Source organism: Capsicum annuum, chromosome 7 (genome assembly GCF_002878395.1).
Source record: "Capsicum annuum cultivar UCD-10X-F1 chromosome 7, UCD10Xv1.1, whole genome shotgun sequence".
Lineage (NCBI taxonomy): Eukaryota > Viridiplantae > Streptophyta > Magnoliopsida > Solanales > Solanaceae > Capsicum > Capsicum annuum.
In genome coordinates, this window is record NC_061117.1 from 13,229,659 (window position 1) to 13,246,827 (window position 17,169).

A 17,169-nucleotide genomic window follows, 5' to 3' on the forward strand; every position below is an offset into this window, starting at 1 on the left:
CGTCGGACCTGGGCAGAAACTAGTCCCACTGGTTATGAGCGATGGAGGATTCCGATGGTCTGTCGAACCTGCGACGGTCCATCGACTGCTACCGTCGTACCTGGGCAGAAAGCAGGTCCACTGCCTCAGTGCGACGATCATGCTCAATAGTTCGTGCCTTGTCGATGGTCCATCGACCACACCATCGTACCTGGGCTATTTTACTATCTTCTGCATTTCGGCCATAACTTTTTCATTTGACACCGGATTTTGATAAAATTTGTATCGATGGAAAGCTTATTCAAATTTTCCACGTGATAGGAAGTGAAAATTATAAAAATACCATGTGTATAAGAATGAATTTTTATTTCAAATAAAGTTCTAATATCCAATTTTTAAGCTAAGAAAAAGAACGGGTATTGCAATATCTCCTCCTTGAGAACATTCATCCTTGAATGAGACTGGCTGAGAGGGGAAACAATAAACTGAACATGAACTGAACATGAATAACTGGAACATGATCTCATGACTGACATGACTGACAAGCTGACCATAACATACTGAACATGCATATCTGATGCATGCGTAACTGTTTCATGAATGCATGACTAAGTGTTCTGAAGAACTAAGTTTCTCACAATGAGAATGCATGTGGGATGCATAATTTCATAATTGATTGATACATAAATGCATGAGTGAATATGCAATTGTATTTGATACCAAGTTTATCATGGGGATATGAACATAAAACTGAACACTAAGTTCGTGATGAACATAAAACATGAAACTAAGTAAGCTTGAGGAGAACTGCTACCTTGAGCTTAAGCTAAGTTGACGGAAAAGAGGTGAGGATACTTGGTATGCATGTCTGCTTTTATTTCTCAATGATCTCCCTCTACGGACTGGCTTCGCCAAAGAACTTTAACTAGAGGTAATTCTTTGTTCCTCAATCTACAAGTCTGATAGTCTAAGATTTTAACTCGAATCTCTTCATAAGAAAGGTTGTACTGAACATCAATGTTCTGAATAGGGACTATCACTAATGGGTCACCTATTCACTTCTTGAGCAAAGAGACATGAAAAACTGGATGAACTGAGGCTAGATCTAAAGGTAATTCGAGCTCATAAGCTACCTTGCCAAAGCGACTGAGAATCTTGAAGGGACCGACATATCGGGGACTGAGCTTTCCCTTCTTACCGAATCTTTTTACTCCCTTCACGGGAGGGAACTTTATATAGACATGATCACTGATCTCAAACTTGAGATCTTTTCTATGAATATCTGTATAAGACTTTTGTTGGCTTTGAGCAGCCCGGAGTCTTGCTTTGATCCACTGGACTTTCTCTAAGGCCTCTAATATCAAGTCAGGACCTATGACTGAGGCCTTACTAACTTCAAACCAACCAAGTGGATATCTACATTTCCTACCATAGAGAGCTTCAAATGGAGCCATCTGAATACTGGAATGATAGTTGTTGTTATATGCAAACTCAATCAAAGGCAAGTGGTTATCCCAACTTCTCTTGAAATTCACTGCACACGCCCTTAGCATATTTTCTAAAGTCTGAATGGTCCTTTCTGGTTGACCATTTGTCTGAGGATGGAAGGATGTACTAAGATGAACTTGGGTACCAAGACCCTTTTGGAATACTTCCCAGAAGTGAGAGGTGAACTAGGTACGTCTGTCTGAGATAATAGATAACAGGACACCGTACAATCTGACCAACTCTCTAATGTAGAGTTTGGCATAATCCCCGGCTGAATAGAGGTATGAACTGGAAGAAAATGAGTTGATTTGGTCATTCTATCTACAATGACCCACACCGAATCATGATGATGACGAGTTCGGGGCAAACCTGTCACGAAGTCCATGTTCACAACTTCCTACTTCCAAATAGGAATACTGAACTCCTGCATAGGACCACTAGGCTTCTAATGCTCTATCTTAACTTGCTAACATGTAGAGCACTTAGCCACAAACTCTACAACATCCTTCTTTATCTCACTCCACCAATAGATATCTCGCAAGTCACGGTATATCTTAGTGGCCTCTGAATGAATAGAGTAGTGCACACCATGTGCTTCTGCAAGAATTCGCTGCCTTAAGTCATCTACACCTAGAACACAGAGACGACCCTGACAATAAAGAACACCATCTCCTCTTTGGTAGAAAAACTTTATTTTATGATTCTGAACTGACTCTTTCAACTTGACAAGGCTGGGATCTCTATCTTGATTTTATTTCTCCTCAGAAACTAGAGATGATTCTGAACTAATCTGAATACATACACCACCCTCTAAAGAATCGACTAAGTGAACGCCTAGTCTGCCAAGCTGATGGACTTCATGAGCTAACTTCCTCTTATTGTCCTCAACATAAGAAACACTACCTATAGAAAGTTTACTGAGAGCATCAGCCACTACATTGACCTTGCCCAAATGATAAAGGACACTTATGTCGTAATATTTCAAGAGCTCTAACCACCTTCTCTGAAGAAGATTGAAATCCTTATGAGAAATGACATACTAAAGTCTCTTATGATCCGTGAAGACATCTACATGATCACCGTAGAGATAATGTCTCCATATCTTTAAGGCAAATACTACGACTGCTAACTTAAGATCATGAGTAGGATACTTCTTCTCATGGGGCTTTAACTGTCTGGGGACGTATGCTATGATCTTACCATGCTGCATGAGAACACAACCTAAACCCATTCTGGATGCATCATAATACACTACGAACCCATCTGAACCATCTGGAAGAGCTAAGACTAGAGCTGAGGTGAGTCGAGTCTTCAACTTCTGAAAACTCTTCTCTCAAGTATCTAACCACTAAAACTTGACCTTCTTCTGAGTCAATCTGGACACAGGGGATGCAATATAAAAACCCCTCGATAAACCATCTGTAATATCCAGCCAAACCTAAGAAACTCTTGATATCTAATGAAGAGATGGGGCGAGGTCAGTTTCTTACTGCTTCGATCTTTTGAGGATCAACTCTAATGCCATCACCAAAAATGATATGACCAAGGAATGCTACTGACCTTAGCCAAAACTTGCACTTACTGAATTTGGCAAATAATTGGTGATCCCTGAGAGTCTGAAGAACAATTCTGAGATGGTCTAAATGGTCTTGCTCACTACGGGAGTAGACCAGAATATTATCTATGAAGACTATGAAGAACATATCCAAGTATAGCTTGAACACACGGTTCATCAAGTCCATGAAAGCTTCGGGGGCATTAGTAAGACCAAAGGACATAACGAATTTAAAGTGACCATACCTAGTACGGAAAGCTATTTTTGGAATGTCACATTCTCTTACTTTGGGCTGATGATAGCCTGATCTGAGGTCTATCTTGAAGAAATAATTGGCACTCTGAATTTGGTCAAACAAGTCATCGATTCTGGGAAGAGGATACTTGTTCTTGACTATAACTTTATTGAGTTGATGGTAGTCTATACACATTCTAAAGAACCGTCTCTCTTGTGCACGAATAAGACTGGTGCGCCCCATGGGGAAATACTAGGTCTGATGAATCCCTTATCTAAGAGGTCATTCAATTGTTCTTTTAATTCTATAAGTTCTGCTGGTGACATTCTATATGGCAGAATAGAGATAGGCTATGTATCTGGTAGAAGATCAATACCAAAGTCTATTTCCCTTTCGAAAGAAATTCCTGGAAGATCTTTGGGAAAGACATCTAAATATTTATTCATAACTAGAACTAATTCTAGAGTAGGAGTTTCGAAACTGGAATCCTTAACATGAATAAGATGGTAGACACATCCCTTAGATATCATTTTCCTTGCTCGAAGATAGGAAACAAGCTGACCTCTGAAAGCAAATACACTACCCTTCCACTTAAGGATGGGTTCATTTGGAAACTGAAACTGGACTATTCTATTTCTGTAGTCGACTGTGGCATATCAGGAATGAATCTAATCCATGCCAAGAATGACATCAAAATTAGTCATCTCCAATTAGACTAAGTCTGCTGATGTGACTTTCTAAAATATCATAATCGGGCAGTTCTTGTATACCCGTCGAGCTATGATGGTTTTACCCACTGGGGTAGAAACTGAAAAGAGTTCTGCTAGAATTTCAGGAATGACTCCGAAATCGACTGCTATATAGGAAGTAACAAAAGACAAAGATGTACCTGCATCTAGCAAAGCATAAACATGTACATGAAAGATCTGTAATGTACCAGAACTACATCAGGAGAATTTTCCTGATCCTGTTGGGTTTGGAGAGCATAGATTCTATTTGGGCGTTGCCCACTAGTAGCAGTGAAAGTGTGATATGCCTAAATTACACCTCTCTTACGAGAGAGTAAGCGGTCATTGTCAAATATATAACCCAACTAGATTGGGGTCGAATCCCACAGGGAATATGGTGTTAATTAAGTTGTATACAGATTAGTTGACTTTTAATCATTCGTTTCAGTAAAATAAATAGGGGGGATTTGATTCAGTTTACAAATTAATGGCTTCAGTTTAACAAGATGAAATATGTGTAGTAATATTCAAATTCAGAGAAATAGTAAGCTAGGGTTATGTCCACCTTGTAGTTTTCAATACTTACTAACTATGGGCTTTATAAATTCATACATGCATTATGCTTACAGAGAAACGTATTGTATTTAATAACATAATCCTAGTGTTTCTCAACCATCAAGGACTAATTCACTTTAGTTCTCTCGAATCAAAAGCGTTCACCAAAAAAATATGAAATCTCCAAATAGTTAATCTTGCTAAGGCATTAACTTATAAAATAGGGGTTGGTAATTCTATTTTCTTATCACTACTCTCTTTTCCAAACATCAACTTTTCTTTCAAACAAGTTGTGTTTTAAGGCATATCCTCGATGTTTGCAACCACGAAAATTCAAGATAACCGAAGAGAGTATGATATAAATAAGTCAATGCATAATGAATTCAAAACCCTAAGTGATAGATTGTATGCTACAAGGATTCCATAACCCTAACTAATAAACTTAGCTACTCATGAATAAAACGAAAAACATCATAAATATATTCATCATACCAAAAACTAAAAGAAGATCTTAGTGTGTGAATCATGAAAACAAGAGAGAAAACATTTTTCTCTATCTCCAGGCTAAGCCGCCACTCTCCTGGTTTAGAATAATACAGAATAATCAATAATGAATAAAAATTGAACATTAAGCCTTTTGATAATCTTTTCTCTCATAATTGCCTTCTAAGTCCCTAAACTAGTTATAAATGACAAACTAGTCCTGGACATATTTTCTAGGCGCCACATTTGGTCAAGATTGCTACTCTCTCTTGTTTCATATTCCATCCGCATTCCATAGTCCAATAATGTCTTCATCTATCTCATTAATACCTGAAATCATGCTAATCACATCGGTTAGCTCAATTACATAGAAGTAGAGTTAAAACATAAGAAACTAGGCACTTTGTTCTCTAAACATAGCTAAAATATGGATAAGTTATGGTTCTTAGGCGTGTAAATACACCCAATATCAAAGTGGAACCCTGCTAATTTGGACGATCAGACTGAGCTGTGAAAAGATTCTCCTGACATTGAGAACCTATCTGTGGACACTCTCGAACTCTGTGGCCTGGATTTTCACATCCGAAACAAACATCACTACCAGATCTACAAACATCCTTGTGGTTCTTACCACAAGTCTGACGAAGGGGATAAGTGCGGGCGCTGCTAATATTTCCTTGAGTCTGAGAGCCTGGCGCTCTATCTCTGAACTTAGGAGTAGGAGCACTGGATGAAGAAGGAACTAGAACTGATGGCTTAGTATGAAATTGAGAATGGTTTCCTTCTTCTGATTTGGGCTGAGAAAAGTTGAAACAGTCTGACCTTACTTTCTTATTCTGCCTCTCCGTAATACCCTGAGAATTTCAACTAATAGTAGAACCCTGTTTCAAGCTCATTAGAAATATATTTAGTGCTTTGGTAGCTACATGATCTAGCTTGATGAGTATTAAGGCCCCAAAAGTGTCCTAGCTATTAGACGAATCAAAACATTCCTTGCCAATTGAATTTTTGAGATAGATATTAGTATGGTCAACTTCAAACGAGCATATCTCTTGTTATACTATGAATTTCTGAGCTCATGTCCCACCAAAAGATAGATACTTGAATTAGCTTTCCAATTATACTAATTTCTCCAAAATCCATTATCGGAGCAAAGAGTTATGCCCATTTTACTCCAGCATATCATCCTGGAAATTTCATGAAGACATTTTGTGACGACTTGTCACAAAATGTCGTCACCATAAGCAAAAAGTCACAAAATCCAACATTTTGTGACGACTTGTCACAAGTTTGATGGTTTGTCACAAAATGTCGTCAACCTTAAGCCGAAAATCATAAAATCCACCCTTTTGTGATGACATTTCATGACGACTTGTCACGAATGTCGTCAACTATTTTTTTCATCAATTTAATGACATTTTTGCAAGGGTATTTTGGTCCTTTTTTCTACACTTTCCATGACTTATAACCCTCAGAGAACATATTTTCTTCTATTTCTCTTTAGTTAAACATCTCAAAATTCTCTGCACACCTTCAACCACAAGGTTAGGGTTTCAACATAAAAACCCAATTATCTAGGGATTCAATCGTGAGAATTCAATAATTCTTGCATATTTGAATTCCCCGTTAAGAGGGCTATGAGGGACTCCCAATAGTTTGTGAATAACCTTCTGAAATTTTTGAAGTCATCCAAAAGCTCCAAGTTTAAGGTATGTCGTTCAAGAACACCCTTTTGTTCTTGTGCCCAAAAGTTACATATTTTCATAAAGTATTTCGTAAATTCATGGAGAATTCCTATCATGTTATTATATTGTGAGTTTTATGAAACTATGTCTTACCTAAGCTTTGAGTTGTAATATTATTATGCATATTAATGTTTTAAATTGTCAATTTATGGTTTAAGTTGCATAATTCAATGTCTATATCATGTTTTGAGAATTTTAAGTCCTATTGTTGTGAATTGAACCTTATGGTTAAAGCATGAGTTTGAGAATGAGATGTTAGCGATTTTTAAAGAATATCAAGAAGTGAGTTTTGATTGTAAGTTAAGATAGAAATCCACATTCTTGAGTTTGAAGTAAAGGGGATGGATTTTGGCTCCCATTATATATATATATATATATATATATATATATATATATATATGTATATACTGTTGAATTATTTTAAGGTGAATTGTCTAAAGTTCTAAGCTAAGTAAAGGAGTAGTATTTAGCACCGAGTTGGGCTTGATTCCGAGGTCTCATGCCCCAGAACTACGTGCCCCTGTAGGTTCTTGATATACCCCAAGTGGGTTAAGATAGTGATCACTAAAGTTAAGGTTTTATCCGATGGCAAGGATAGAACAGCTCTCCCCAACATGGATAAGATATTGGACTCCATGTAGCTCACGTGATTTATGTCGGTTAAGAGAAACTCTCCAAGTTCCTAAAGTTCTCTAAGTCCTAAAGTCTTCTAAGTTTCAAAGAGTTTTAGACTTAAAGTTACAAAGTTTTAAAAGTATAAGTGTTTTTGAAAGCTATGGTCCTAATAATTTCAGGTGTCATGATAATTTGAGGTTTTAAGTAAAAGCATGATGATTTATGAGTCTTGTGGCATATATTTATTTCAAGCTATGTGAGTATGTTTTACACCATGCAGGTTTTCTATAAAAGCTTATGATATTGAGTATTTTAACTGCACACTCCCCCATATGTACTCCCTATATGCTCAGTACATTCCCAAAGTACTGACCCAAATATTTTGTCTGTGTGCCATATATTCTCGTAATGTATGTTCAGGTGCTCAGTCTCAGCCTTACCAGTGATCCTTTCGAGCACTCCTATCTACATATCGGCCGTGGTGAGTCCTTATGTTTTGGGGACTGGTTATTCTCAAACTTCCAATTTTATTTAGTAGCTGTTTAATTCTTGTCAATTGAGTATGAATCAGTTGGGGACCTGTCCCAGCGGATCTCTAGTTTAGAGTAGTAGAGGTTTGTCTGACTAGTCATCAGATTATCAGCACTTCGAGATTTTCTTTGAGTTGTAGTTTGTTCAGATCAAGTATTTCATTCATATTTCTCATTTTATGATTTCACAGTGTTGAGTTCATGAATTTTAATCTCTAAGTAAGCTAATATATGAAGTAGAAGGCTCAAAGGTTAGCTTGGGGCTACTTGTAGCCTTAAGCACCATGTGACGTTCTGGGACACGGTTGTGGGACGTTACACTCTCCTTTATCCTAACTTTCTGCCCCTCTATCTACTGAGCATGAGTTATAAGCCTAGCTAAAGTTATGTCACTATTCAGCATGGCAGATATACACTCATTAACCACGCTATCATTCACCCCTAACACGAACTTACTTATCTTAGCCCTATTGTCTGCAACCACATGAGGCTCATATCTGGATAATTGAGTAAACTTCAGGGAATAATCTTTCCCCATCATATTGCCCTGCCTGAGGTTGACAAATTCTAGCACCTTATCTTCTCTAAGCTCTTGGGGAAAGAATCTGTCTAAGAATGCAGTGACAAACTCCCCCCACTCTAAAGGACCTGAATTATCTGACCTTTCTGACTTCCACTATTTGAACCAAGTATGAGCAACATCCTGCAAATGATATGCAGCTAGCTCTGCACTCTCAATAATAGTCACCCCCATAATGTCTGTCACCTTCTGAACTTGATCAATGAATTCCAGAGGGTCTTCATCTACCTTAGACCCGATAAAGATTGGAGGATTCATTCGGGTGAAGTCCCGAATCCTAGTGCAGCTGAATTGGCCACTGGTTTGGCCGGAATAACAGCTAGTTGTTCATTTCGAGCAGTAACTGACTGCACAAGAGTAGTGAATACGGCCCTGAACTCCGCATGAGAAACATGCTCGCCCAAAGGTTCCTCGGGCTGAAAGGCTGACTAATTTTTGTTTCTTCTTTTAGGAGGCATGTTCTGTAGAAGAAAGGGAGAAATGGATTAGAATGAGAGATTGAATTGTGATTATGCTCACAGGTACGACATGAATACTGAAAGAGGGAAAATTATTCTTAAAACATCTCATAGCCTCTTGCACATAAATGTGGCATACAACACACCTATGTACAAGACTCTACTAGATATGGCTTTCAGACTTCCTAGGACTCTATTGAACCTTAGGCTCTAATAACAAGTTTATAACGCCTTGATTTTCTGAACCGGAACACTACACAGTGCTCATGACCCCGAAGGACCACAAGCTAACCCATGACTGATATTTGTAACTGTACACTGCATAATATATCATAAAATGTGGAAACATGAACTGAAAGGTCATAAGGTTCAAGCTGTAACATAAGATCTGATAAAAGTATATCATATGGTGGGGCATGAAATACCCAAAACAAAACTAAAATAACTGTCTGAACATAATAGTCTGGAAAGCCTCTAACTGACTGAGCTGTCTAAGAAGGGAGTTGATGGGATATGTCACCAACTAACCTCAACTAATAAACTAATTAATAAGATAATACAGAAATAACTAATCATGTCCTCGAAAGATGAGCACTCACTTCTAAACTCTGACTGCTGAGACTGAAATCTACTATTTCCCTGGAGCTCGTGTCTCTGGACCTGTGGTGTAAAATAAAAATAAAAAAAATACCATAGCGCAAATGCATCGGTACATTTGAATGCACTGTGAGGTAGGCTGAATGCATGGGGTTTATATGTATGAACAATAACAACAAACTAACTATCATGAGTATGAGAATACATATATGAGACATAATAACTGACACTGACACCGTAAATACACGGTAACTGAACCTGAGTACTACTAACTAAATATTAATAAGATATACTGATAACTAATATAACAAAAGTGACTGTATCTGACAATCCTAAATCTGATAAAACTATCTGAGTTCTGTACTGTATCTGAGTTGACTGTATCTGACAGTCCTAAAACCTGAAAAACTATCTGAGTTCTTTTATTGAGACTGATACTGAAACTGTGAAAAGTAGTCATCTAACCGATATGCCCCAATTAAGCGAATAATGTTGAATTAGGGTCCAATTTGTAACCCCAATTGAAAGGGTGTCAATACCACACCACTGGTAAAGACAAACTGTAGTAACCCTCATCTGACAGTGTCCCCAAAAGAGAACGGTGAGGCCCTCATCTGACAGTACTTATCCACCCCATCAACCCTCATCTGACAGTATTGATGCCTCAAGCTATGCTGGCTTAATAGTTCTAGAATGCAAGAATGGTTGCTAAGAATCACACCCTTACCTGACAGTGTGTGTTCCCATTCTTGGGTTCACTCGGTGCTAATTTCCACTTCCATCTGAAGAGACTGAACATAATTAACTGACTGTTCATGGACTGAGCTTACTAAATTCCGTTGAATTATGGAATACTATTGATATCTGATAACTGACTGAGTTCTATGGAACATGGCTTGACTGAGGTTTTTGTGATAACATGACTTGACTCTAGGCACACAACTATATTTTTTGGGTACAAATACCCCCAGAACTCGATGGAAAGAAACTGACACAACCATGACACTTCTTGATCATAGGAACAGAGTTCATAATTCATAATGCCATAAATAGGGGATGTCATGCTTCACATGGTTATCATATTCTTGATCATGGAAGGGAATGCATATAATATATAAATACTTGCATGGTTTCAATATCATGAACATTTTATAACACAACAATAGCATGAAAATTGTGTTGAATCATAAGAGTAGCATGGACTTGTCATTTAGGGCACTACTAAGTTATAAAAACATGATTTTTATCATTCTAGGAATTTTATCAAAGACCTTACATGCACAACCTTGAGCATAGTATTTGACAATTTAGCAATCTTAAACCACCCAAATTTATGGTCTCAACTAACAAGCCCACATAATTCATGAAAATACATCAAGTCACCATCTTGAAACATAAATAATCACCATCAACATGAACACAATCATATCACAACAAGATAAACATAATTTATTATTTAAAACGTGATTCTTGAGCTCCTTGGATGAACACTATGCATTCCTGGGTTGTGATTTCTTGAAGTTCTGTGGAGGAAAAGTTGAATTATTGGCTTGGAATTAAGCACCTAGGGTTCCTTGTTCTTGAGAATTGATTCTTGAGAGAAACCCTAATTGTGTTTGTGAAATAATAATGGATAAAGTGGCTGAAATCAGATATAACTGGGTATATATAGGCGAGTGGTAAATGACCAAAATACCCTTATTAAAACGACCTTGAACAACTGAATTTAAGGTGTGATGGTGGCTTTCGATGGTCCGTCGGGACCTACCATTGGACCTGGGCAGAAACTGGTCCCACGTGTTATGAGCGACGGTGGCTTTCGATGGTCTATCAGACTTGCGATAGTCCGTTGACTGCTACCATCGTACCTAGGTAGAAAGCAGGTCCACTGCCTCAGTGCGACAGTCATGCTCGACGGTCCATCACTTGTCCGACGGTCCGTCGACCACACCATCGTACTTGGGCTGTTTAACTGTCTTCTGTATTTCGGTCATAATTTCCTCATTTGATACCGGATTTTGATGAAATTAGTATCGATGGAAAGCTTATTCAAATTTTCCACGTGATAGGAAGTGAAAATTATAAAAATACCATGTGTATAAGAATGAATTCTTATTTCAAAGCAAGTTCTAACATCCTTGAGATGATTTTTAAGCTAAGAAAAAGCACGGGTATTATAGATTATCACACATATATTAACAAAGAATCATTGAGTTCGGGTCTATATGCATAGAAAAAATGGTTCAAACTTTAGCTCGAAAGTGTGGGGTGTTACAGTGTAGCTAATAGACATTGGGGCTCTTTCAACAGGAAGAGCCGAACCCATATATCTCATGCGTACCTTTAGGAATGAAACGAGCTACATAGTTCAGGTTAAAATCTTTAAACTCTCATATTCATGATCCTTGTCCCCATCCTGGCATCCTGTATATGTATATATAAATGTTGTGCATGTAGTTTTGACTGGTTATTGCATTAGCACTATTTTATCCCTTTCCCTAAGTTACATGCCAGTGCTTATGCTACTAACTATCCCTAAACGCTACATTATTTCATGATATAGGGTTCAAAGGGTTTTTTGTTGCTCCTGTGCAGCATTAGGTGGTTCGGTTTATCTGTTGATCTGCTGTGAAGTGGTGAGCCTCCATCTTTCAGAAGGTCTGGTCATTTCATTGGTACATTATCATCTTAGTACTCTTTTGATCCTTTTTGTAAAAGTCGTGGGCATGTCTCGACTTAGTTTGGTATTCTATCTTTTAGAGGCTTTTGTGGACAGGATTTGGGATGTCATTTATGTCTTACTTTGACTCTATAAATTATCTTTTGATTTTATATATCTTTCATTAGTTTGGTTGACTTCTGTTGTTTATCATTTATTATGCTCTAGGGGTTACGTTAAGGGGGTGGTATCCGGCCCACGGTGTGCTTGAGATACCTTTCATGATTAGGCATAGGTTCAAGATCGTGACATCGACCCCTAGGAATTTGTTTAGAATATCGCAAACGCAAAGGAACTATGCAACTATGCTAATTTTGATGTGTCGAACTCAATAGCAAAGTTGTATTTTTGTAAAAAAGGTTGTTTTTAACAAATTAATCCTCGAGACCTCTTTTCACTATCATTCAAATGGAGGGTCGAAATAAGATATGAAGGTCTCGTGATCGAACCAACCCTGCTACTAACATAAATTTGATATTTCGAATCTACTGGCACTTTTTGATTTTTCATCCAATACTAGGATCATCAAATATTGACCAAAGTCAACTATATGGCTCCAAGTCTCTAAAAACCACAAACTCTCACAAATCATTTCCGATCGAAGAGGAACCATGCCAACCACCTCCAAACCCCAAAATCAACATGTAGCAACCATGGAGAGGAAATAAATGGTAAAAACAACTAGAAATGGAAAATTCACATGTTTAGGTCATTAGATAAATCCTCTAAGCATTATTCAAATAGTGAACTGAAGGATTGCGTCCCGGCAATATGCATTGGCAATAGGTCCACAAATGTCATTTTGCATCTGCAAAAGGAGGAAATATTTTTCTCAGATTTTCAAATTAAATAATCATCAAACAATTAAGTTTCAAATAAGTTTTATCCCAAAAGATAGACTCAAGCCAAAGCCAAGCCAAGCGATGATGATGATGCAAGTCTTGTCTTTTTCTTACCTTAGTAACAACGTGGAGTAGTGCTTTTATACTTAAACATAAAAAATTTCATTCTCTCACCAATATTGGAGAAACACTTCTTTTATAAAGTGAAAACATAATTCACTTTTTTCCTCCATTTTCCATTATGATTTTGTCGCTAAAACCAACATAAATCATATGAAAGATGTATTCTCATCTTCCATATTATTTTGCTGATTGTAAGTTAGATTCCTTGATTACATTTAAAGGTATGGTCTGTGCTCTACAAATGTAATTCAAATGTAATTCAGTAATTTACAATTATGAAATGGGAAAGACAGGGCCATGCGTGACCCATAACACCTAGGTATCCTAACTATGGTGATGACAATTTCATTAAAAAACGAAAAGTTTTTTTTTTTTTTTTTAATTAAAAGGGAGGCTTATAGCCGGGATCATACTTTGTTGACAGTTTCATAGTGAAAAGTGATATAATATATACATTGAATGTTACTACTTCCTTGTTGCAGATTTGAAAATATCATAGTTTCACGTTGAGGCACTTGTTATTGCGCAGCTTCAAAGTTGTATGGTACTGTAATTTTCTTTCTTTCTAAAAATAGTAAAGTAATACAGTCAAACTTCAGAATTCAAATAAATTACATCTTGATGGGATAATAAAGATAGGATCTTGCTAATTAGTTGTGAGCATCAACATATTGGAAAACTAAAAAGATATAAGTAGGAGAGTATAAGCGGATTTTTCCAATATGAATTATTTGTATTAGTATAATTTGACGGGTGCTACAATTTAGTTATTACATTAGTTGGTTATGGTTATCGCTCCTCTTTTGAATGTTATGTTATGTTTCGTCTATTATTTTTTAGGTCAAAGGCATTGATAGTCACTCAAATTTATTGCGAAAATTCACTTAAACCCCTAAACTAATGTCTATTCCTATAAGACCCCTAAACCCCCAAATTTTGTTTCAATTGGGCATTTTTTGCCTATGTGGCACTGCGCGTGCAGTGCCATAGTGGGAGGCGCGTGAGGAACATTTTTTTTTTTTACTAATTTACGAATAAAAAGTTGCCAAGTGGCATTGACGGGCCCAAAATTTTTTTAATAACAACTTTTTCTTTAAACCCCAAAAAGCATTAGAGGACCCCAATTTTTTTTTAATAAAATTGAATTTAAAATAAATTTGTTTTTTATTTTCATCTTTTAAAAAATTTTATAATTTTTTTTTAATAATTATTTTGTTATTTTTATTTTTTAAATAATTTTATAATTATTTTTTCATAATTTGAATCCTCAATTCCATTTTTTATTTTCATTTTAAAAAGTTTTATAATTTTTTTAATAATTAATTTTTAATTTTTCAAATAATTTTTTCATAATTTATTTCATTTTTAAAAATTTTTTATAATTTTTTTTAAATGATCAGTTTTTTATTTTTATATTTTAAATAATTTTATAATTATTTTTTCATAATTTATATCCTCAATGCCATTTTTTATTTTCATTTTTCTAAAAAGATTTATAATTTTTTTTGATAATTGTTTTTTTAAAAAATAATTTTTTAATAATTTATTTTATTTTTTGAAAAATTTTATAATTTTTTTTAAATAATTAGGTTTTCTATTTTTATTTTTCAAATAATTTTATAACTATTTTTTCATAATTTGGATCCTCAATGCCATTTTTTATTTTCATTTTAAAAAGTTTTATAATTTTTTTTAATAATTAATTTTTTATTTTTAAATAATTTTTTTAATAATTTATTTCATTTTTTAAAAAAATTAATATATTTTTTAAATAATTATTTTTTATTTTTATTTTTAAAATAATTTTATAATTATTTTTTCATAATTTATATCCTCAATGCCATTTTTTTATCTTAATTTTAAAAAACAAATTATAAGGTTTTTTAATAATTAATTCTTTTAAAAAATAATTTTTTAATAATTTATTTCATTTTTTAAAAAAATTTATAATTTTCTTAAAATAATGATTTTTTTATTTTTATTTTCTAAATAATTTTAGGATTATTTTTTAATAATTTCCTCAATGCCATTTTTATATACTTTTTTTGAAAAAATTATAATTAATTTTTAATAATTATTGAACCCACAATGCCACGTGTCATCTTTCAATTAGCTCGTTTTGTCACGTTATCGCGTGTGTGCAACACACAATTTGACCTTTTTTGCTGATAGGGAAAAAAATGTTCAATTGGAACAAAATTCGGGGGGTTTAGGGGTCTGATAGGAACAAGCCTTAGTTTAGAGGCCTAAGTGAATTTTCGCAACAAGTTTGAGTGTCTGTCGATGACTTTGGCCTATTTTTTATGTCCTCTTATGTTTGTTACTTGAATCGAGGATCTGATAGAAATAACCACTCTATCTCTTTAAAGTAGGTGTAAGATCTGTATACTCTTTCCAGACATCGCTTTTGGGAATTATGCTACGTTTGTAGTTGTTATCAATCAATGGATTGTAAAAAACAGCCTCTCTATCAACAAACATCAGTATTTCCTATTTTATGACTCCACTTTTTAAAATTTATAAAATATTATAATAATGATAAGGGATAGGGGACTATACTAGGTTTGTAGTGGTTGTTAACGATAAAAGATCTATCAAAAACTGCCTCTTTATCCATAATTTTTCCTATTTTATAACTGTACTTTTTAAAATATATAAAATTTTAAAATAATGGTAAGGGATAAACGTGCAACATACGTTCTCATAGACTACCTGAAGGAAATAAGTGAAAAATAATTTGTAAACACTTTTAATGAAAGACAAAAAGTTCAAATAATAAATCTAAACTCCTTCAAACTTTTAATATAGTATATATATAGATAAACATAATAGGGTGGTGGAGAGTTTGGCAATGGCACCTGACTACGTACGTATGTAACTTTAAAGTTTAAACCGATAATAAGTCTGGCCCAGCCCAGCCCACTTAGAAAAATCTGTCCGGTTTATCCGGTCTGATCAACCCAAATTTCAAAAATAACAACTCTGTAGTCTTAATTATAACTTATATAACAATAATTTTATAATTACAAAAAATAACAAATTGTATTTGTATTTAAGTAAAATGTTGCTATATAAATACATATACAAATACATATGTATTACTCATAAATACATATGCACAACTAAAAAATACATATTCTTCTATCACTATGAAATGGGTAAAATATTGTTACTTTTGCTATAAGTTGGAATTTTACAAAAGTGTTGCTATTTATTGTAATTATAGTTTTAAGGATGATAGTTTCTATAATTTTTCCTTTATTTTTTGGTTGGGCCCGGTTAACCCGGCTTGGACCAAGCCCGGTCAAGGCCAGCCGGTTAACCGGCCCGGTTAATTTTTTATTTTTTTTTTAAATTTGGATTTAATTATAACTTAGTTTTAATATATTATTAATTTACTATCAAGTATTATTAATTTATATATGTGTATATATATCTTCTAAAGACGTATATATTTAACGTATACATGTGTATATGTTTTATAAATTAATGTATAACTATATATATAATTATATATTGTAGTATATATATATATATATATATATATATATATATATATATATTGTAGTATATTTTATTTAAAGTAGTACATATATATTGAATGGTACGTATATGTGTATATATCTTCTATGGACATATATATTTAACGTATACATGTGTATATGTTTTATAAATTAGTATATAACTATATATAGTGTGTGTGTGTATTGTAGTGTATATATGTTGTAGTATATTTTATTTAAAGTTGTACATATATTGAATGGTGCTATGTTTTATAAATTAGTATATAACTATATATATAGTGTGTGTGTATATTGCAGTGTTATATTGTAGTATATTTTATTTAAAGTAGTACATATATATTGAATGATGCGTATATATGTGTATATATCTTCTATAGACGTATATATTTAACGTATATATGTGTATATGTTTT